The sequence below is a fragment of the Ornithorhynchus anatinus genome, chromosome 14 (assembly GCF_004115215.2).
Source record: "Ornithorhynchus anatinus isolate Pmale09 chromosome 14, mOrnAna1.pri.v4, whole genome shotgun sequence".
Lineage (NCBI taxonomy): Eukaryota > Metazoa > Chordata > Mammalia > Monotremata > Ornithorhynchidae > Ornithorhynchus > Ornithorhynchus anatinus.
In genome coordinates, this window is record NC_041741.1 from 39,186,886 (window position 1) to 39,209,099 (window position 22,214).

Below are 22,214 nucleotides of genomic sequence, written 5' to 3' on the forward strand. Positions count from 1 at the left end.
CAAGCTCTAAACCTCTGTGGGCAAACTTCAAACAACTCAGGTATAGGAATGTATATCTGAATGGAAAACTGAGGTCAACCTTTGTTTCTTTGTCTTGCTCCCAGCACAGTAGAAAGCGCCAAAGAGGGGACTCTTCCTGGTTCTTTAGATTCTTTTTTTCCCAGTTCCATCAGTTGCCCAGACCCTTGGGCTCTCTTCTTTAGGGTCCAAGTCCTTGTCTGAGTGTGTGTGCCGTGCATGTGGGTTGGGGGGGGGGGGCCAGGGGGGGTGGTCATAGGGGTGGCTCTCAAAGGATAAAAAATAGAATTCCAAGTGGACTGGTAGTAGCATTCCTGCTGAGAAGGCAATGAAGAATGAGTGGGGGAAATTTTGTTAGATCGGTTTAGTGAGTCACAGCTAAGGGAACAGAATGGAAATTCAGAACTCCACCCCATGCTCTGATCTAGCACAGGCAGACAATTCCATCTGCCTAAAGTAAAGGGAAGAATGCTGGGCCAAAAAAAGACCTGATAGAGCATGCTAGATGACAAGCCAGAGGTTTAGATGGTGAAAATAATGGAAAAATGAGTCAGATCAGAGGAAACAAGCAGTCTTAGAGAGTTTTTAGAGTGCTTTCTGTAGATACAATCACTTTTCCATTATATCCCTTTCACAAGGGTGCAATTAATGGCTTCAACAGCTTGTGCCCACACGAACTACTTTCTCTATCTCTCTCCCTCTCCATACCTCATAACGACTGTTAAGTGCTATGGGCCCAGCATTGTGCTAAATGCTGGGATCAGATCTGACACAGTCCCTGTCCTACATGGAGCTTACAGTCTCAGGGCAGGAAGAACAGGTATTTCATCCCCATTTTACAGATGAGTAAAATGGAAACTGAATCACTGGAAACTTGGAAACTGAGTCACTGAGAAGCTAAGTGACTTTCCCAATGTCACACTGCAGGCAAATGGTGGAGCAAGGATTAGAGCCCAAATCTCCTGACTCCAATTCCTGTACTTTTTCCAGGACCCAAAGTGCCTCTCAAAAACTCTTCTTCTTACTCTCCTGGGAAGCAGTGTGACCTAGTGGAAAGAGCTCAAGCCTGGAAATCAGAGGACTTGAGTTCTAATCCCAGTTCTGCGACTTGTCTGCTGTGAAACCTTGGGTGTCACTTAACTTCTCTGTACCTCAGTTTCCTCATCTGTAAAATGGGGATTAAGACTGTGAACTCCATGTGGGACAGAGACAGTGTCCAACCCGATTAGCTTGTAACTACCCCAGCAACTAGTACAGTGTCAGGCACATGGTAAACACTTAGGCACCGCAATTATTATTATCCTGGTTCTCAATGCCACAATACTTGCCATTGGTTTAAAAGAGAAAAATCTATGTTGATCAAAGCAGGTGCCTGCTCCACTTGTTGGGTCCTGACAGAGAGCTGCTCTCGTCTCCTGTTGTGGGGTTGTTCCCAGGTCGCTGGGGAGAGAGGCCTGACTGGGGTGCGGAGATCAGCCAAGGAGAACTTAGAATGGAACAGTTCCAGCTAAGGTAAATTTCAGCTGTTCATTCTTATCTCCTCAATATTTGTATGGATTTGCATTTTAGGGATGATAAGGAGGCAGGTGCCAGAATCTCTGTGGGAGAAGGGAGGCTGATGGAAATAGGCACCCATGGACTAAAAGGATGGGGTAGACGTGAGTGAAAAAGCTTGGAACACAGCCAGGCATATTGTGGACAGAAAGGAAATGGGTAAAAAAAAACCCAATACTATAAAGTATTTTAGTGTCTGCTTCTCCTCATGCCTACAAACTCCATTGTATTGTACTTTCCCTAGTACTTAGTCCAGTGCTCTGCACATAGTAAGCACTCGATAAATACCACTGATTGATTGGTTGAAATGTAGATGGCCATTCTGGGGATGGGGAGGAAAGAGGGTGAAACACAGTCAGGCATCTGCCTAGATGGGCTCGGTGGTGAGACGAGGGGTTCAGGACTCCAAGTCATCCCACGTACACTGGGTTCACAAGGGGGTGGGACACGTGGAAATTAGTGTAAGGAATAGATATTTTCAATGATAATAATCCATATGAAAAATATCTCTGTGATAGTCTGTTTCAGCCACTACTCTGTCACTCTGCAAAAGGTCAGGATGGCATTTTACTTGCAGGAAAAGAAAATTAATCAAAACCCAGTGAAAAAGTTATACCTGAGGGATATGCTGGGATGTGATGTCAATTTTAATGTCATTGCTGCCTCTCTTCAAAGTCTCAATCTGGTATAATATTTGCTTTTTACAGATTCTTCCCTTGTATTCTCCCAAGAGTTTAGTGCAATGCTCTGCATAAGGTAAGTGCTCAATAAGTGCCATTAATTGATCGATTGATTCCTGAAGTTATTTGCAAGAAGCTACACATTTCTCAGAATACCAACTGAAAGTAAAATATCAGCCAGCAAAATCTTCAGACATCTTAGGCCAATGCCTCCCCATACTGATATGGTATTTATTGAGTCCTTATTGCATGCAGAGCAGTGTACTGAAAACTAGGAGAAATATAAGTGAAAATTGAACACATTCCCTGTCCCTCAAAGAACTCACAATTCAAGAATAAAGGAGGGGAGAGGGGAACACCTTCTTGTGATGTTCTAGTCACTTTCAGCCAAAATATTTGGATCCTCCTCCTGCTAAATTTACAAGGTAAATGATCTTCCCAAAACTCATAATCTTGCCAGTTGTGGGATTTTTAAATCCCAGAGGAAGCTAATCATTACTACACTGCATATTCAAATAATAATAATCATGGCATTTGTTAAACACTTAGTAGGTGCCAAGCACTGTTTCAAGCATGGGGGTAGATACAAGGTAGTCAGTTTGGAAACAGTCCCTGTCCTATATGGGGCTCACAGTCTTAATCCCCATTTTACAGATGAGGTAACTGAGGCACAGAGAAGTGAAATGACTTGTCCAAGGTTAAACAGCAGACAAATGGAGGAAACATATATCTTGTAACATATTGGCATGATTCCACCATAATTGAATCCAATTAAATGAGAAAATGCAGTCATTTAGAAGGCAATTTAGCTGGTTGCAGAGTTGCAATTAATAAAATTCTGTTAGTGGGAATGTCTGCAGCCCATGTCCTTTCAGAAAATGGGCATGGAATATTTCAAATTAGGATGAAAATATTTTACAATATAGGTTGATCTTGGGCTAATCAGATCAGATCAAAGGTAGAGAATGGACTAGTTCAAACCTGAAAGGAAGAAAACAACCTCAAAGTCCAGTTTTATTCAAGGAATTGTTTTTCTAAGTTGAGTGGTCTGGTTTGATTATTGACTATTCAGTACACGTAGGACAGAGATACCTACATCCATCTAGCTATCTATAGAAGTACACCTATATGCACATCAAATTAATCTAGATTCCATTTAATCAAGGAAAGTATAGAACAGAGCAAGCAGTTAATTTAATCACTAGATGTTCAATGAAAAGTTGATATAGATCATGCTGTTACTTCTACTGATCGTTTACTAAGGACTTGATTTTAATCTCAGATGTGTACCCAGGATACACACTGAAGACCTCTGAGAGCTCCTTCCTAAATTCCTTCAAAGAACTGTATGGCAGCTGCTGCCAAGTTGTAGGGCAGGATCAGGAAAGATCTTCTGTATTTAACAGTGTTACTATATCTAAGAATAAGCTTATTGTCTTGACTGAAAAATTTCCCAATAAAGTCTTGCAAAAAGAATCAAATTACTAAATATTTTCCAAAGTTACAATGAGCTGAACAAGATTTTCACCTTAACATGAGATTTCCATTTCTATAAAGTGCTCTGACATTTCCCAAAAGGGGCTTTGTAAATCAAGCATTTCCAAACACTTTACACTGCAGATTCTAGTCTGTAAACTCATTGTGGGCGGGGAACATATCTACCAACTCTGTTATATTATTATATTGTGTTCACCCAAGCACTTAGTACAGTGATCTGCATACAGTAAGTGCTCAATAAATATGATTGATTAAAATAAGCTTGCCTCTACCCACAGGAATCACTGAAAGGAATCCTTTCCCTCCCTCCTATCTAGACTGCCTGCCCCAACAGAACAGGGATTGGGTCCGACCTGACTGTCTTGTATCTACTTTGTGCTCAGTACAGTGCTTGCCACATAGTAAGCACTTAATAAATACCATAATCATTATTTTTAATGAAAGGCACTTAATATCCCATCCCCAGACTGATAAACTGAGATATACAAGTTTGAGTAATTTACCTGACCTACAACCTGAGGCCGGGCCAAAGCCAAAAAAAAAAAAAAAGAAATAGAATTCAGGGCTTCTAGTCCCCGGTACCTGCATTTTACTAAATTCACTTTGCTTTACATTTGAATCTTGATAATGAAATTAGTTCTCTCTTCACCCCCCAGCCACCAACTCCATGAATATAAACCCCATTCAAATCTATATTTTACCCTCCCTCTGAAAAGCTGGTTGCAAAGAAGTATTGAAAAATAGGTTTCAGCAAGCACTATTCTTCTGTGGAGTCAACGTGCCTGCTGCAGAATTATTCGAATGAAAAGTTTTTTTGAGGTAAGGCACAATTAAGGTCGACCCCCTTTGCTCGAATTAAGAAAGGAGTGTAATGAAGAATCTGACTCCTTCCTCTAATTTTACAAGTTCAATGGTAATCTAACCATGCCATTCATTTACAGAAACCATTAATTTTACTATGTGGCTGAAAGTAGAAGGCCTCAGCTTTCATTCTCTTACTTTTCCCCCTCTTTTGCTCTTTGTGTGTGCACCTGTTTGCACCACTTTAGCATCCCATTTGAAAAACTTTGGGTAATCCTCTGGCACTAACCCTGGTGTGATAATACTTCTGCATTCAGCAGCATAATTACAAAGGACAACACAGATAAAACACGTCTTTCAGTTCAGTTTTTAAGAGCCGATATGCCAATTTTGCCAAGCTTCAAGGTGAAAGATTTCCAAACCTCTCTGTATTTAAATTCAATGACAATTTTTCCAACAAAATGAGACTGGAATACCTTAAAGCCTGCAAAAATCATTACCTTTAACTCAACTGCCTGAATGATGCCTTATCTATGGAATAGTCCGACTTCTCAACCGGAAAACTTCTTAAGTTGAAAACAGTACAAATGATTATCTACAGGATTTATATACATGTATACTATGAAAAGACAGAGAAGTTAGGGGATTATTTCTAATAGGTGGCAAGCTTAAGCAGTGAATTTTACATCAGTACAGATAAGCCTGTCTGTGTTCGGGTACTTAACTAACCCCCTTTGATCTGAAAATTGGGCTGGACATCTTGCAATAAGAGACTGTCTTACAACCTTCCCTGTTCTTCCTGGTTGGGAGGGGAGAACTTGAATGTGTCGGGGATTGTCAAAGCATCTCAAGAGGATTTTCAAATTGTTGGGGCTCAGGTCAACTTCCAAAGTGCTTTCCATCCAGCAAATGCTTTCCCTCTCTTTTTGAAAGCCAGCAGTAGTTTAAGAGAAATTCAATCCATTTGTTTCTGATTCACTTACATGGCTTCATCCAAACAGTGCTTTGTATGAGCTATTTGATATCTCAGAAGCCTTCTTGGGACTCGTTATAAGCCTTTTATTTTTCAACCAGGAAGTCACGTTTTACTCACCTTAGGCAGAATTTGAACATGCAGAGTCTTAAATCTAGTTCTGAATATTAGACCCATAAAATTAGAGTAGGTTGGAAATATGGCAAAACCATTTTTGTCTCCACTGATTCTTGCTGCCACACAGGCTGGAAACATTGGAATTGGCCAGGAGGCCCCTCAGTAATAAAAAGTTACTGGGTCAGTGCAGTGATTCCCTTATCAAATGAAACACTCATTTTTATCAAAAATGCTTTTTGCAATATCTTATATTTGTCAAGTCTTCAAGAACAATGCAGCAATTAACTGGGATAAGGGAATACTGATAAGCATCTTCCCATTATTTCATAGATAAATGGACTCCCAGCAAGGTAAATCTCTCATCCACACAATCGGTAGACAGACTTATTAGTGAGTAACACTTAGTGTTCCACCTTACTCCTGAGACAAGGAGCCTTCCTTGAGTTGAAAAAAAGGACACCGAATGAATGTTCTCATCCACCCACTCTCCTGTCAGGAAATTTCAGGGTTTCAGTTAACAATGGGCAAAACTGAAGGCTGAGATTTCAGAGTTCCAAATTATCATTTTGGTGGCATGATTTCAGTTGAGGACAAGCACTTCAGATCCTTAGTCTCCACAGCTGTTCAACTGGATAATGAGGAGAGTAGCTTCTCTCAAAGGAATGTTAGAGGAAGGGGCTGCAAACAACTGTAAAATGGGGATTCAATACCTGTTCCCCTTCCTCCTTAGACTATGAGCCAGTCAGCCAATTGTATTTATTGAGTGCTTACTGTGTGCAGGGCACTGTACTAAGCACTTGGGAGAGTACAATATAATGACAAACAGATACATTTCCTGCCCACAACAAGCTCACATTCTAGAAGGAGCCCCATATGGGACACGGACTATGTCCAATCTGATTAATTTTTATCTACCCCAGTGCTTAGCAAAGTCCTTGACACATAGTAAACACCGAACAGATACAATAATAATAATTAAGAAAATAATAACAACAATAAGAAGCTGAGGTCTGTTTGAAAATTTAATTTTAATTTAAGCAGATTGAGTTCTTCTTGACTGCAGCATTTCTGGGCTTGCCGAAACTTGTGTTGCGGAAAACTTGCATTAGAGCCCAAATGCCTTGCCTGATTATAACTCTGGGAGTGTGCGCACACCTGATACATCCAACAGTGCATCACATTTCACCCAGGTAGATGCACACTGTAGGAAGGACGTGCCCTTGTCCCCCAAGAACAAAGTGAAAACATGCATTATGGGAAACCCTAGGGTACTCTGTGCATTGATGCTAAGGAATGTTCCCCTGATATGAGATGGAGGCTTGATGGGGATCATCAGTGCAGGGAAACTTGAGCCGGAAGTGGTAGGAGAGAATTTCAATTATGGAGAGTGCTCTCTGCTGCTCCCCTGCAACATCCCTGTAGGCAGACATTACCTGGCCCTGGATTTTTTAAATGGCATCTGTTATTTGCTTACTATGTGCCAAGGACTGTATTAAGTGCTGAGGCAGATACAAGATCATCAGGTTGGACACAGTCCCTGAACCACATGGAGCTCGTAGTCTTAATCCCTATTTTACAGATGATGTAACTGAGGCCCAGAGAGGTTAAGTGACTTGTCCAAGGTCACACAGCAGATAAGTGGAGGAGCTGGGATTAGAACCCAGGTCCTTTGACTCCCGGGACCATGCTCTTTCCACTAGGCCACACTGCTCCTGGATGTTGATAGATCAGAAACTCCTGGGCTCGCAAAGGATTTTCTCATGCCCAACAGATATATTTCCATTAACTATTAATACAGCACATAACTTCCACATTCTAATGAAACAGCTATATACTGTGTCTCTATATCAAAGTCAGAATACCTAATTAATACCCTGTTCCCTGCCCTTCAAACACTTTTGGAAGGAATGTTTTTGAAAAAATGGTCAAATTGTGCCAGGAACGTTTCCATGAACTTTCAATCTTCAACTGATTTCATTTTCCAGCTCTCACCCTTAATCCACACTATCACCCTCGAGATCAATATGAACTGGCCACATGGACTACTTCATAATTAAATAAATGATGCATAGGGCAGTGATGTCTTTGAGACGAGACTTTGAAACCCGAGCTCTTCTCTGCCCAGTGTGAATATTGAAGACTGACTGGCGCCTTCTGCAAATACAAAGGTTTGTCTAGGTGATGTTTGCCAAGATCACCCTCCCCCCTCATTTGTTGTGTAATGCATTTTATTTACAGAACCTTAAAATAAATCCAGTTTTCCCAGAGACTAAGCCATTTGGGATTCAAGGTAAATGGGAAGGCAGCTGAAATACTGCTTAAATCCTTTAAGCTAAAATGTATCCTAGAGAGACACAAGCAATCCCTTATGGAAATAATTCTGCCCATGTCAGCCTAGAGAAGGACTCACTTCACTTAGTTCTTCTTTCATTTCATATATCCATTCATAAATGTCCCCCGGCAGTAGACAGAAACCAGTACGTCTTCTCTCAAGGTCCTTCAGAAACTTCGTGGAACCACGGCCTTCTGCAACTGAGTTCATTGGTACCAAGGTGGGCCAGAGTAGTTGTGGCCACTATTGTAAGTCAACCCAAGTATTGAGAGAAAAACAAATTAAAACAGGCTATGATCAGTTTTTTGCTTAGAACCAGGCCAACTGGGATCAAGACCAGTCTGGTAGAATTTAGTGGGCAGTAAATCTTGCTATTCTGCCTCCCCTTGAACCGCTACAGCTAGACTCCATTTTTGGCACTTTGCTCACCTTTGAATTCCAGCCCTCACCACCAAGAGAAATGGCTGAAAAGTCAAAGTATATGCTGAGTCCCTGGGAGAGATAGTCTCCAGCCAACTGTAGCCTCTGGTCAGTTGTGCTAAACTGGAAAGCAGCCAGAGGGTGGGGCCTAGGCTCTGCAGTACCATAAAGTCTATCCCAACTGTCACAGCAAATGCTTCATCACTATTTTCTTCCTGTTCGTAAGAATTCCATCGACACTAGAAATCATGATGCCAGTCTTAGGGGCAAACATTTCCACTCCCTCACCCAACAGGACCAGGCCCATTTTCTGTTTCCTTGGTAAACTTTTCATTTCTATGATACTTGAGCTCATTCTACAATGCTTCTAGGACTTTTTCTATTTTCACACTTACTTTTAAGCATTTAAAAGCATAACCACTTTCAGTATTCACTTTTGGCATCAAAAAGAAAGCACGTTTGGGACTGCTCAATTTTTGCAGGATTTTTTTCATTTTTGATCACTATGATTTTTTTTTTTTAGAGAGGGTGTCCAAATTCCAGTGGAGAAGAGGACTTCTAGTCAGAAGACTCAGATTTTACTTCTTGGTTCTGTCAGTAACTATGTTTATAGGATTAACCTTAATGACAGGTTGAAAAAAATCCACCCGATCTGCCTGTGTTGGCAGTATTATTAACAGTATCTGACTTTTTAGCTAATGCTTTTTCCCCCAGTTCAGGCCAGTGGGGCTCAAAAAATGACTGAAGGGGGGATTACAGTTAGCAAATAGGTAGAGTGAGATTACATCCTCATGCAAACCTCCTGATTGGCCAAGGAATCCACTCAAATGAAGGGTACTACCCTTCTCACCCTAACACCAGTTGTCTGGACTAGTGCCTGCAGAAGTGATTCAGGGTGATAGTAGTGGGGAGGACAGGATGGGGAGGACAGAGCAGAAAAGTTGGAAAAACCTGAAATGTCCTGGACCAAGCAAATAGATGAATCGACCCCAGAGCTCCTATCACCCCGCTCAGACACAGAACCAATGGGTCATTGTTTTGTTACAAAGTTTAGCCATCACTACCAGGTTGGCATTTAGCATTAAGTTCAACTTGGACAAATTCAGATTTAAAAAAAAATGAATGTTTTTCTACTGAAAATTTATCCTGGGGAAAAACCACACTTGCCCCACGCAGACATGGTAATGGATTCAATGAGAGAACTCAGGCAAGTGGTTGAATTAGTTTTTACTTTAGTTTTTCTTTCCATAACTGAAAACTATGGACCTAGCTATGGCTCTTGAAAGCATTGTGGGAAATGTATACCTTGACCTAAACTTATCTAGAAAACCAAAATGTGAGTTGTACTGAAATGGCTTTGGACTGAATGAATTTTGAAATTAAATGCCTCACTATCCAGAAAGCTTGTACAAATTGGGGCTTTACTGGAGACTTCCAGTTTTGAAACAAGCGTTTTGGAGATGTGAGCCTTCCCATATAACTTGCTAGGTTCACAACTTTTAAGGTATGCTATACCTACATAAATTCTGCCCCTAAATAAAAGAAGCAAGAGGAAATACCTAGATAAAGAACGAATAAGCAACTCAGTGCAATTTATGATTTTACAAGACTGGCTTCTTTCTGACATTGATAACTTTTCTTGAGGAGGGGGGAAAAGATCCTAATGGCAGAGAGACAGTAATGCCATTCTTTCTGCTGTAAGCCAGCCCACTTCAACAGCAAGTCTCTACAATACCCACAAGTGTAATAAAAAAAGAATACAAAAAAACCACTTGCTTCCCTTTTTTATGAGTATTGACATTCTTGTGCAGTATTAGGAGAGCTAATTTAGCTTCTAGTTCTAAGAATTTTTGAATCTATAGCCAGTAATTATTGGCATTCAGGGGTACAAAAGAGGAAAACAAAGCCTGCAAATTCTAGCACATTCATGTGGGATTGGGAGTTGAATTAGGATCCTCACACCCCATTGAATGATCGGCCCCCCTATTAGAGCCTTATTAAAATGGTAATGATTATATGCCAGCTATAGGCAGGCTGCCGCACCTGTCAAAAACTACCCCGATTATCCTGTTCATTCAACTGTCTGGCTGTTAAATCAGTCTCAGGTTTACTTCTGTGAAGTTTTTTTTTTTTAACAAGAAAAGATACAAGAACAAACAGTTCTTCGGGGGTGACAGCACAGCCTTTCTCTTTTTCTACACCTACTGCCCACGTCGGTTGGATAGCTAGAATGTGATATGAGAAGCAAGATATTATTTCATAGGATTTATCTGGGGTGCAGAGAAAGGAATATCAATGCGGGAGAAAGGGAATTCCCATGTTTTAAAGGCAAGCTCCATTTTTAAGAGAGAAGGGAACACAAAAACATAATTGGTGTGGTAACTGGGAACATGTTATGTGCAGCTACACACAGTACTGGGATTAAGGGAGTTGTCTTTTCCATCACGTTTGCCAAGTGCTTGACTGGGCTAGTAGTCACTCAGTAAGGAAGGCTCTGAGGTTCCCCTGCTTCACTTGACTTTTGAAAATTCAGCAAACTCAATCTATCTTATTAATTGAGCACTTATGTGGCACATCCCTATACTAGGCACTTGGGAGAGTGTAATATAATAGAGTTGGTAGACACATCCCCTGCCCACAAGGAGCTTACAGTCTAGAGGGGGAAAAAGAGACTTTGGGAAAGTTTGAGTATGTCCTAGACTACAAGTCGATGTGAACTTCAGTTTAAGCTAGCCTTGCTTGCCTTGGTGTGTGTCCTCTAAGGAATCTTGATTACGCTGTCCCGGGGAATTGGAACTTCACATAATTGTGATTGATTATTTTACTTTCCTAAAAGACCGAATTCTGTGAGAACATAAAGGTTTTCCTCTGGTAAGAAAAACACTCTTTATAAAATGATTCAGAGCTCGTCAGATACCAGAATAAAAAGAATGTCACTATCAGGATGAAAAACACTCTTTATAAAACGACTCAGAGCTCATCAGATACCAGAATATAAAAGAATGTCACTATCAGGATACTTGGGAACTGAATAGCTTCTATAAGTTTGCAAGTGATCAGAACACTTGAAGCATCAACAAAAGAAGAGGAGCTTTTTGTTGGTGGTGATTGCTAGCATATAACATCTCCCATTCCTAAAATTTCTTGTGGTTCAGGAAGGAGTTTGAAGTTTACATTACCTGCATTTTATGGACCTCATCAATCAGTAAATAGAAGAGCAAACTGTTGATGAATCTATGTCCTGTTACCAGAAGCTGATGAATTGGCAAGTCCCAGTGAATATGTTTTGTTGATAATTTTGGCTAATAGACAATCTCTTACATTATATCCATTTAGTGATAGTGCAATTAAGTATAAAAATTCAATGGCAGCTGGTTTTATCTAAAATTTTGAGACCGTCAAAAAACTAAAAATGTTTTCTAATTAGTATTATTTATATAGGGAACCGATGTCTAGACCAAAAGATAAGCTACAGTACATAGGGACTGATACCATTAATGAAATAGCAAATGTAATACATAAGTAAAATGATTTTAACCCAAAATGGCTAATCAGTGATATTATTTCTCAGAAACTGTTAACCTAAATACTTAGTCAATGACCTAGTCACATAGCTAACCATCGCCTTTTTTCAACCAAATTTTAATTGCCATCTATAATACATATCGGGACAATATATGGTATGTAGATTTGTTTGGAATCATTTCTTCTTTTCTATAAGAAACGTTATACCTACTCACTGGCCTCAATAAACCCAGAGCACAAGAGTGGAGGTATTTAATACAAAATGGTACTCCATAATAGCTGGGACAGAAAGATCATATTGCACTACTGCAGACTGAGCAGTACTAATTTAAGGTATTATTGGGAATTGAGGTTTTTAAGAATTTTTCTCAGCCCTATGAAATATGATGCAGCAGCCATGAAAGTAGTGAAATGACATGTTCCCTCCCTATAACAGGCTTACAATTTAAAGACAAACTTGCAGACTAGAGATGAGCTTGCAGTCTAGAGATGAGTTTGTATTCTAGGGATGAGTTTGTAGCCTAGGAACTGCAATTCTGACAGGCAGAATTCTGGATTTGCCACCACAGAGTGAGGATTCACTGCCATTTTGGGAACCAGTTCTGAGTCTCCTGGCAACCCCCATATAACTGGGATCTCCCTGACCATTAAAAAGACCTTCCTTATCTGAGTAATGACTCTGTGACAAGCCTAAAGGCCCTCATGACCAACTAATACAATTGGTTAATGAAAAAAATAAAATCAGGCTTTAGTTGGGATTGAGAATCTAACTGAATCATTTTGGAATAAATCAAAGTATATGGCCATGGTGATTACTTGCCTGAGCTATTGTTCCAGTTCCTCTTGTCAATAAGACTTAAAATTTGATAACTGGAATGATTTAAAATAAATTTAAAGGCATAAAGGAAGGCATTAAAAAGTTTTAAGTGTCCAAAGAATGGAAAGAAATACTTAAATATAATTAAGGTTTTATGATGTGTCACCACACTGGGATGATGCTGTATACTAAGATCTCAAATTTCCAAGATATAAATAATCAAAAATTCAGTTTTGGGAGGTAGTCCTAATTTTTAAAGTTCTATGACCAGGTTTTTGGAAGAACTCACTTATTTCTTTCCCAAAATCCTGTTAAGCTGGAGAAGCAGAGTGGCCTAATGGATAGAGTGTAGGCCTGGGAATTAGAAGGAACTGAATTCTAATCCTGACTCCACCACTAGTCTGTGGTGTGTCCTTCGGCAAGTCACTTAACTTCTCTTAGCTTCAGTTACCTCATCTGTAAAATGAGGATTAAGACTGTGAGTCCCGGGTGGGATGAGTGAGTCCAACCTGCTTAGTTTATATCTATCCCAGGGCTTAGAACAGTGCCTGACACATAGTAAGTGCTTAACAAATATCATTAAAAAGTGACTTCAGACTAGACTAAGTGTGTAAAGATGGGTGAATTTCAATTTCTAAGATATTATGAATTTCAATTTCTAAGATGTTATTTGAAAACATATAGCAAAATATGAGCTGAGATAAAATAGGAGAAAATGCCCATTTCTTCTGCCATTTACAAATCCACTAATGGTCACTTATCCAACACCATGTTTTCTCTCTTTTCTCTCATTCTGGGGATATGGGCTGGAAAACGTCTCAAGCAAATTAAGCTAATGGAGGTCAGTGTGTGGTACATGCCATTAATTTGAGGAACAGGAGATAGATGGAGAAAAGACAAGGTAATGATTTGTGACAGGGCCCCCAAATTTGATTTAAACAATTAAATTACTCTTTTAAACCTCCCCAAAGAAATTTGTTACAATGCCCTCCAACTCCCCACCCACGCTGACAGTACACAAAAGCTGCTCAATAACTGCCCGGTATCATTTCCTCTGTGTCATGCTGTGTGATTCCAAGACAAAAACAACAACATACACTATTAGCTAAGCAGGAGCATGATCAATAGCAAAATGTCATGCGTTCCTTTGGCTGTTTGCTTAAGAAACAAGAGACTAATCATCATAAGCAAAGGTTTTCCAGGAAATACCTAGGGCCAGATCTGTGCAAATTTGATTCACCGTAACTGGGGGTACCAAAGAAACCCTTTGCTATGTAGGCTGGTCCCTACACCAAACAAGAGCCACATCCCCTTTTTTCATTGCTGTGAAACACTAATGACTGAAAAATTCTAACCACAATCAACAAAATCAACTTTTCAGATTCTAAAAAAGAATGATAGTACATAGAAACTTCTGAACACTTACCCCGGCTTGGTACACCTTCAACTACAGGGCTTTAAAATGCTTATGCCTAATTAAAGATCTCAAAAAATCATTAGACAAGAAAACAATAGGAAGTAAAACCAAAAGAAAAAAGTCATATTAGAAAAGTCTTCTATTTTTCTTTACAGCCTCCCCATTGTCATTTTTTTTAATCTTATTCCTTTTTTATGTTAAAAGTAGTTTCTTCAAAATGATGTGTTCATTGGGAAGCACCTTAACTTACAAATTATTCAGTTAACTACATTTGAAGAGTCCCAGAGTATAGCTGAAGCTTTTGACTACATTCTGCTAAACATTCACTGGATATATGGAACATTGAACAATTTAAAAAGGCAATACCTAAGACCTGTATTAGATGAAATATCCATCAATAAAAGAATGTATTTCCTCTAAATTCCTTCTAGGTATTCCAAAATTTATATTTAAAACAGGATATTCTCTCCTCTAGCTAATGTACATGAGACATGGAGAGAAGATTACAATTTAAGAGAATATGTCTCATTACAGTGGATTCTGAATTCTGGATTCTAGTCTTGGTTCTATCTCAGATTCTGTGAGATTCTCAGATTCTTCATCGATTTTCCCTAAAAACCAAATGGGGGCAGCAGAAGTTACTGCCTACATGGAAGGTGTTTCGATTCAGCTAACCCTCACTCCTTTTCCATAAAGTGATGGAAAAACAAGAAAGTACCATTGGGGAAGCATTCCATTCAGAAATCAAAGTCAACCTTAGAAAGCTTCCATCTTGACCTAACTCTCCATTCAGATGTGTTTTATTACCTGAAGCTCATTTCTGTAAGACAATTATTTATGAAAAATGAATATCTAATAGTAGTAATGATAGTATTCATTAAGCACTTGTTGTGTGTAGAACCCTGAACAAAGCTCTAGGAAACAATAGGTGGGTAAAATTAGACACGGTCCCTGACCTCAAGGGGCTCATGATCTTGGAATTTAAAGAGGGAGAGAGGACTGGCAACAGGCCCATAAGGAAAGATGAAACAATAAAACACTAAGGGAACATAGAAATACAAGGAGAAATACCAACACCCTCCGGCCCCTCCCCCCAACCCCACAACAGTAGGGTAGAGAAGCAGAATTTCAGGTTCCTTAGTCCATCAGTTGAAATTGCAGTCAGTGACTTTTATAGCTTTTGCCACAGCCTGCCCAGGGTTCTAAGCTTTGGGGCAGCCTCTGGGTGGTGAAGACAGATCGGTATTTATCTGAAGACAGAACGTTATTTATCCCTTGGGTAGGCTAAACCTACTTTCTTCTGCATGCCTGAGAAACACCTCCTCATATTATGTGTATCTATGCCTACATCTCAATCAATCAATCCATCAGTACTCTTGGTTTTTTTGCAGAACACTGTACTGAGCACTTGGGAGAATCCAAAAGACATGATCCCTGCCCTCCAGGAGTTTCTCTCTGTGTTCTTCCCATAGAATCACATTTCCAGAAATAATCCATCAACTTCTGCTACACACTCAACTTTACTCAGTCAGCATCTTTGACTCCACACCTTTTCCTGCATCTACCTTTTTAACAGCCACAAGAACAAGAGAATTGAGAATATTCTCTGCCTCCGAAATCGGCAATGCTGGCAGCATACGCCAGATCCAGCCTTGGTATTCACACATCTTTATGCCCGCACGATGGCCCAAACCTTGGTGGGTAATCTTGCCCACAGCATTTGTGAGCTGATGATGAATGGCTGTGAAGCCTTTGTGATTGCTCAGGCTCCTTTGTGGGGGCCAAACAATGGAGGAGGACACAAGTCTGGCTCAGGAGAGCAACGGATAAAACTGCTGGGCAGGATGGCGGGCTCCTGCCGACATTACCACTTGTTGACATTGAAAGGATTTCACAACAAGTGAGCAGAAACAGAAACGATTCTGTTCGGCAGAGCTATTAGTTGCAACGTGTGGCACTATAGCGGTCACTCCTGATGTGTTTCCTCACTAATGAGCTCTGAATGCCCCATTAAACTGGGATGCTATAGGCCCAGAGCCACTAGGACAATGGTATGCATGAATGACTTCCCGATTGCTATTGGCTGGTCAAATGAAGGAAACAACTGGCAACACTCAAATTTAAACTGGCCTGACATTACAGTTAAATTATCATTCATTAGAGTTCATGGACAGATACAGATTCAAAACCATTTCTAATGACAAGATAGCAGGCTAGCATTAGTCACTTGGGAGCAGATATAAGTTGAATCCTGTCCAGTTTCTTGAAAGACTGGGTCTTGTAACTATACATTTGGGCTACACTTGTTAGAACTCAGTGTGGATGAACAACCCAATGGGAGAAAGTAATGAACAGTAATGAACAACCCAGTGGGAGAAAGGATGTCATTAACTTTCTATAATGCAGAGAGAAGAAAACTGAACTGTAAATTTTTGAAATGTCAATAGCCAAAGAATAGCTCCTGCCACAAACAATTGGCTCACACATTAGTCTGGGATTTTCATGTTTACCCTGGAACATAGCCCTCTCAGCTGAGACACTTGTATTCATTCAGATGTATTTACTGAGTGCTTACTGTGTGCAAAACACTGTACTAAGCGCTTATATAATTCCAACTACGATCAATCATATTTATTGAGTGCTTACTGTATGCTGAGGACTGTATTAAGCTCTTGGGAGGGTAGAATAGGACAGAGTTTGTAGACAAAACTCCAGCCCACAAGGAACTTACAGTCTAGAAGGAATGTACTGTCCTGGGAAATGTAGATCTCAGAGCCCAGAACCAATGCAGACCTATTACAATTGCCAAACTCAGAAATGATTGGACCAGGATCTAAAAAAATGGTGTTCATAGGAATATTCTCTACTCGGCTTACCAAGGCTTTAAACAAGTTCATTGGCGTGGTTCCCAACATTTTGATTGGTTTTTTGGATGTCAGTTTTGGGGAAAGAATTAGGTAAAAATTTAATTTGCATTTACAAATGAGCAGGAAGTTTGGCCAGAAGTTTGGCCATTTTTCTAGAAATATATCCAACTTTTACTGATGCAAATAGGAACTAGAACTGGCATGGAATTTTCACAGATCTCTGGAGATGGACTGGCGAGCAACACGACAAAATAACTTTTCTTATAACTTTCATCTATTCACTGATATCTCACAGATAAACCACACAAATAGATTTCACATCTGTGAAGCCAAATGGCCACTTTGTATAATAATTAACCTGACTTCTACACTTTTAGGAAGGTGAAAGTTCAAGCAAATGAGGCTGTGTGGGTAAAAGTATGGAAAATGGTGAAGATTCAGTGACATTCCAAAACCTTCGCCACTGCACTCCCACAGTATTTCATTTACCTGCCATTTAAATAGGAGTGACTCCAGGTAGAATTATTTGGCATACACCGAGGACTGTTAAGTACACTCCGAACACATGCACAAGACATACGTATTCTTAAGAGCCAAGACCTTCTCAAAAGCTTACATTTTACCTTAACTTGGAAGGTGTGCATGAGAGAGAACTGACATTGTTAAAAGGTGCTCTTAGATGCTTAGTTTTATGTACAGACTCATTTCTCCAATTTGTATTTCCCCTCTCAGGGTGGTCTCTACCTTTGTAGAGTATATGACTGCAGAGATTTGTTCTGAGAAGCAGAATCTTCACCAATTTTTCTGAATCAGCTTCCTTGTCTTGCCAGATCTGGAGGAAGCATTTGCTACTAATAACACCAGAGCCGATTTCACCCACCTGATTCTCCTAGAAACACTGGACCCTCATTCTGAGACTGATACATTTGGAAGAATTTAATTTCATCTGTAAAACAATTATGTTATTTAAAGACTTGAGTATTTCATTTAGACAAGGAAAACCATTTCACATTTCTTCACTGTTTGTCTTTGGAAGAATATTGGAAGAATATTGAAATTTGGAAGAATTAGTTTCACTAATGTGCATTGGAAGGGCCTTGAGTTAACTCCCTTGTAGGCTGTAAGCATCTTGTTGGTAGGACTCATGTCTACCAACTCTGCTGTACTGTACTTTCCTATGAAATTTGTAAAGTGCTCTGCACAGAGTAAGCACTCGATGAACGCCACTGATTAATTGATGAGGGACTAAGAAAAGTTGCAGCAACTGAAAAACAGCTTCTCTTTGCTGTCGACTAAGCCAACAGTTCCCCAGATTCCATGAAGCAGAGAATCTGAACTGAAATGGCTCTATTCATTTGAGGATTTAAGACATTTAGCCACCTTAGAAATGTTCAGTTCACCTAAGGCATCTGTTTGGGTGTTTTCCTTTCTTCTCCTGGTTAGCACAGATATTCTGAAATTGTCTAAGAAAAGTTCATTTTGTCATGTTGCTCACCAGACCGTCCTCAGAAAGCTGTAGAATTCCATGCCAGTTCCAGTTCCTATTTGCAGCAATAAAACTTGGGTAGATTTCTAGAAAAATGGCCAAACTTCTAGTTACTTATTGGCCTCTCAAACCTTTTGAGTGAACACATTCTGTCTCATTCCATATGACTTATTAAAAATGAACTAGGCATATATGTAAACTCATGAGCAGGGAAAGAGGAAAAGTAAACCTTTTCTTGGTGGAGAATGAGCTACAAGAGTTTGAGAAATGGCCAAGTAGCCATAGAATCAGTGAAGAAGTCACTGGAGCCCAGGAATATGAAAGGTGGTGTTGAGGTGAGTCAAGATAGTGGATCTGGGATTAGAACCCATGATCTCTGACTCCCAAGCCTATGCTCTTTCAATAGTCTTATACTTTACTCTTTTCCCTATCCCTAATCTATTTTATTGTCTGTCTCCTTTTGAAGACTGAAAGCTCCTTCTGAGTAGGAATTGCATCAAACAACCCTGTTGCATTATAGTTTCCCAACACTTAGCACAGTGCTCTAAACACAGTAAGCACTTACCAGATACAGTTGATTAATCAAGTAATACTAAAAGAAATTTCACATTGTGCTTTAGGTGCTAAGGTTGTACAGAATAAAAAGTGACATCTTTCCTGCCCACAGGAAGTTTATCCTTTCTTGGGTTAGGGTAAAGGGTGTCTGTCTTTTGGAGAAAAACAACAATATTTGCAATGGGAGAGGTTAAAATAATAAATGAATACACATATATATGAGTGACAAGGAGGGTGTTAATATGTTTATAAATGCTAGAATGGGATGGAGGGCTGATATGGCTCAAGATGCAGGGAAATTCATCAGGAAAACATTGTTGGAGAAAGTGGGTGGCAGATAAAAGACACAACCAGAACAATCTTTTGCCAGCACATACAGGCTGGGTGAAGTGCCACACTGGGTAAAAATAATCATTTTATCTGAAGTAAACCTAAATAAAAATATTGGTCATATCTGAGGTGGATACACCATTTTATCAGAGTTGCTGGGATGAAACAACTCAATTAAAATGAGCACTGGGGCCAAGAGAAGCAGCGTGGCTCAGTGGAAAGAGCCCGGACTAGGGAGTCAGAGGTCATGCATTCGAATCCTGCATCCACCACTTGCCAGCTGTGTGACTTTGGGCAAATCACTTAACTTCTCTGTACCTCAGTTACCTCATCTATAAAATGGTGATTAAGACTGTGAGCCCCACGTGGGACAACCTGATCACCTTGTATCCCCCCAGCACTTAGAACAGTGCTTTGCACATAATAAGCGCTTAACAAATACCATTATTATTCTGTCCTTAACGGGCTTGCTATCTGTCATCTGTTAAGAGAATACTGGGTGACCCTGATCACCTAACGTCCTAGTCTTGTGCTTAAAAATTTATCTGGGGGAATGACCTGCCACCCTTTCTGTCCAATCCCTGCTTCATAAAGTTCTAAATAGACTCTGGTCAACAGTCCCAATGATCCATCCTTGTCCCATGGCACTTGAAAGAGTGGCCTTGAGGAGATAGATCAGTTCATTATTTACCAGGATAAGCAAGAGAACTTGCAAACTGTGCAAAAATGGAAAAATAAACCTAACAGGTGTTTGAGTCTTGGCATAATCCTATTCCAAATTGCTCCTGTATCAAAAGGTACACTGAACTTCAGTCTCATTGATTAAAACCCAAGCCCAAAAAATGTACTTTTGAAATGGCAAATTTTCTGATTAGCCAACTACAACAGAATGAAAAAAGAGTAGAGTATTTATTCTGCTGACTTGGCTAAACTTTCCTTTGAGCAATTAATTCCAAAAAAATTCATCCTTGGGAATGATGGACTGCCTGTAGAGTGATTGGCCTTGATGTTTTTTCCTCTTCGCACGGTGTACAAAACACACTTGTCATAGTAGTTCCTAGGGGCAGGTTGTCATGATCCCTTCATTACTATTTCTCAACACTCTCCACAATTTTCTGGTTTTAGAAGTTGTAATTCCCAGCACTCCCATGAACAAATTTTTAGGAAAATTCTCTTATTTTGAAATTATGTTTTGAACGTTTTTTTCCCACCAATTCTCTATAACTGGTTATGGACTACTGTAGTGCAGAATATAATTATTTCTATTAATGTCTGTCTGCCCCTCTAGACTGTAAACTCATTGTGGGCAAGGAATGTGTCTGTTTATTGTTCTACTGTACTCTCCAAAATGCTTTGTACAGTGTTCTGCACAGAATAAGCACTCAATAAATATGACTGATGGATTATGAAGAGTTTAACATGTCTCTCTTTGACTTGTAGATAAATTAAGTACCAGGAACTTGGGAACCTATAGAATCGTTACTCGACTGCCTGTCAAGCAACTATCAGTCATAGCATTTAAGGGTATACAATGCTGCTGAGCCCTCAGGAAGCCTGGACTCCCTTCATGCTACTCCTGGAAGTGGCTAACATTGGAGAGGGAAATGGAGAGGTGATTAGGGTTAGGATAAACATTACTGGTGCCGAGTAGACCTCCAGCAGGTGCAGAAGCCTCTCTTCATGTCACAGACCTTTGGACTTTGGCCATCAGGATCCACCTGATAGGAGGACACACTTGGGACCTCCGTTTCAGTGAATACATTTGGTCCAGATTCCAACGAAGCATCAATAGGTGAAAGGCACCAATACCAGTGCCCCGGTGCTTGCAGAAATACTGTTTGTGAGCTCTAAGTTCACCGTAAATGAGTATTTACTGAGTGTCCTCAGGGTGCAAATTACTAAACTTTGAGTTGCTTAACTTGGCTTGTTGCATGTGGAATGTTTTCAGAGAAAATCCTGGGTCAGCTCTTAGATCAGATAAATATGTTCATTCTCAAACTCCTAAATGTTTTCTTGAAATAAGAAAGATACAAAATAGAATCCAAGAATCTGAAACGTTTTAGTAATACAATCTCAACAATAAATGATTTAGACTATTTCCCATTGCAAATATGCATTAATTTTTTTCCCCATGGTGCCTCTCTGACATCAGTCTCTGAAGTTGATCAATTTAAAGCAGTCTGAAATGCAACTACGGTGCTCTAACAGTGGTTTAGTAAGTGCTCTAACTGCTTTGTAACACAGTAAGGAAGTTGTTTGGGACAAGCTGCTTTTGTAGTTCTGCTTCCCCTTTCTCTACCCTGGACCCCTTCCATCTTTTGACAAGACCCTAAGTTTAGAGAATTCTTATTAGCATCAGCATCCCTGGGTTCAAAACATATCCCAGCTATTTGGAGTCTTAATGTATATAATCAATCAATTTATTGAGCTCTTACTGTGTGCAGAGCACTGTTCTAAGCACTTGGGAGAGTACAACACAACAATATAACAGACACGTTCCTTGCCTTCAATGAGGGGGAAGACAGACGTGAATGGGTACTATGTTAATCAATGTTCATCTGTCTGTCTAACATATTGCCCATGTTAACTCTTTGGCTCCAAAATGTAGTTTGGCAGGTGAAGAATAACTGAGAGAATAAGGCCATTCTCTCTCTCTGTGCATTTAGACACCAACTTTTACAGGATTCCATTGCTTCCAAAGGTCACCTTATGACTGTAAATTTAAAGTCTCCAAAGTCATGGAGAGCAGCACCTATTTTGCATATGTTTTGGGAAACAGATATTAAACATGATTTGACCTTTTGGAGAGAAGGATGCAGATTTAT

The 22,214-nt window shown here is 39.9% G+C and overlaps 1 long non-coding RNA gene across 1 annotated transcript; it reads left to right on the forward strand.

Moving 5' to 3' along the window:
• Positions 1-1,390: 1,390 nt before the first annotated feature.
• LOC114816425 lies at positions 1,391-21,822 on the forward strand. Its single transcript, XR_003764199.1, has 4 exons — positions 1,391-1,530; positions 2,280-2,328; positions 7,626-7,808; positions 20,830-21,822. It is a non-coding gene; the product is annotated as an uncharacterized LOC114816425 (long non-coding RNA).
• The last annotated feature ends 392 nt before the right edge of the window (positions 21,823-22,214 follow it).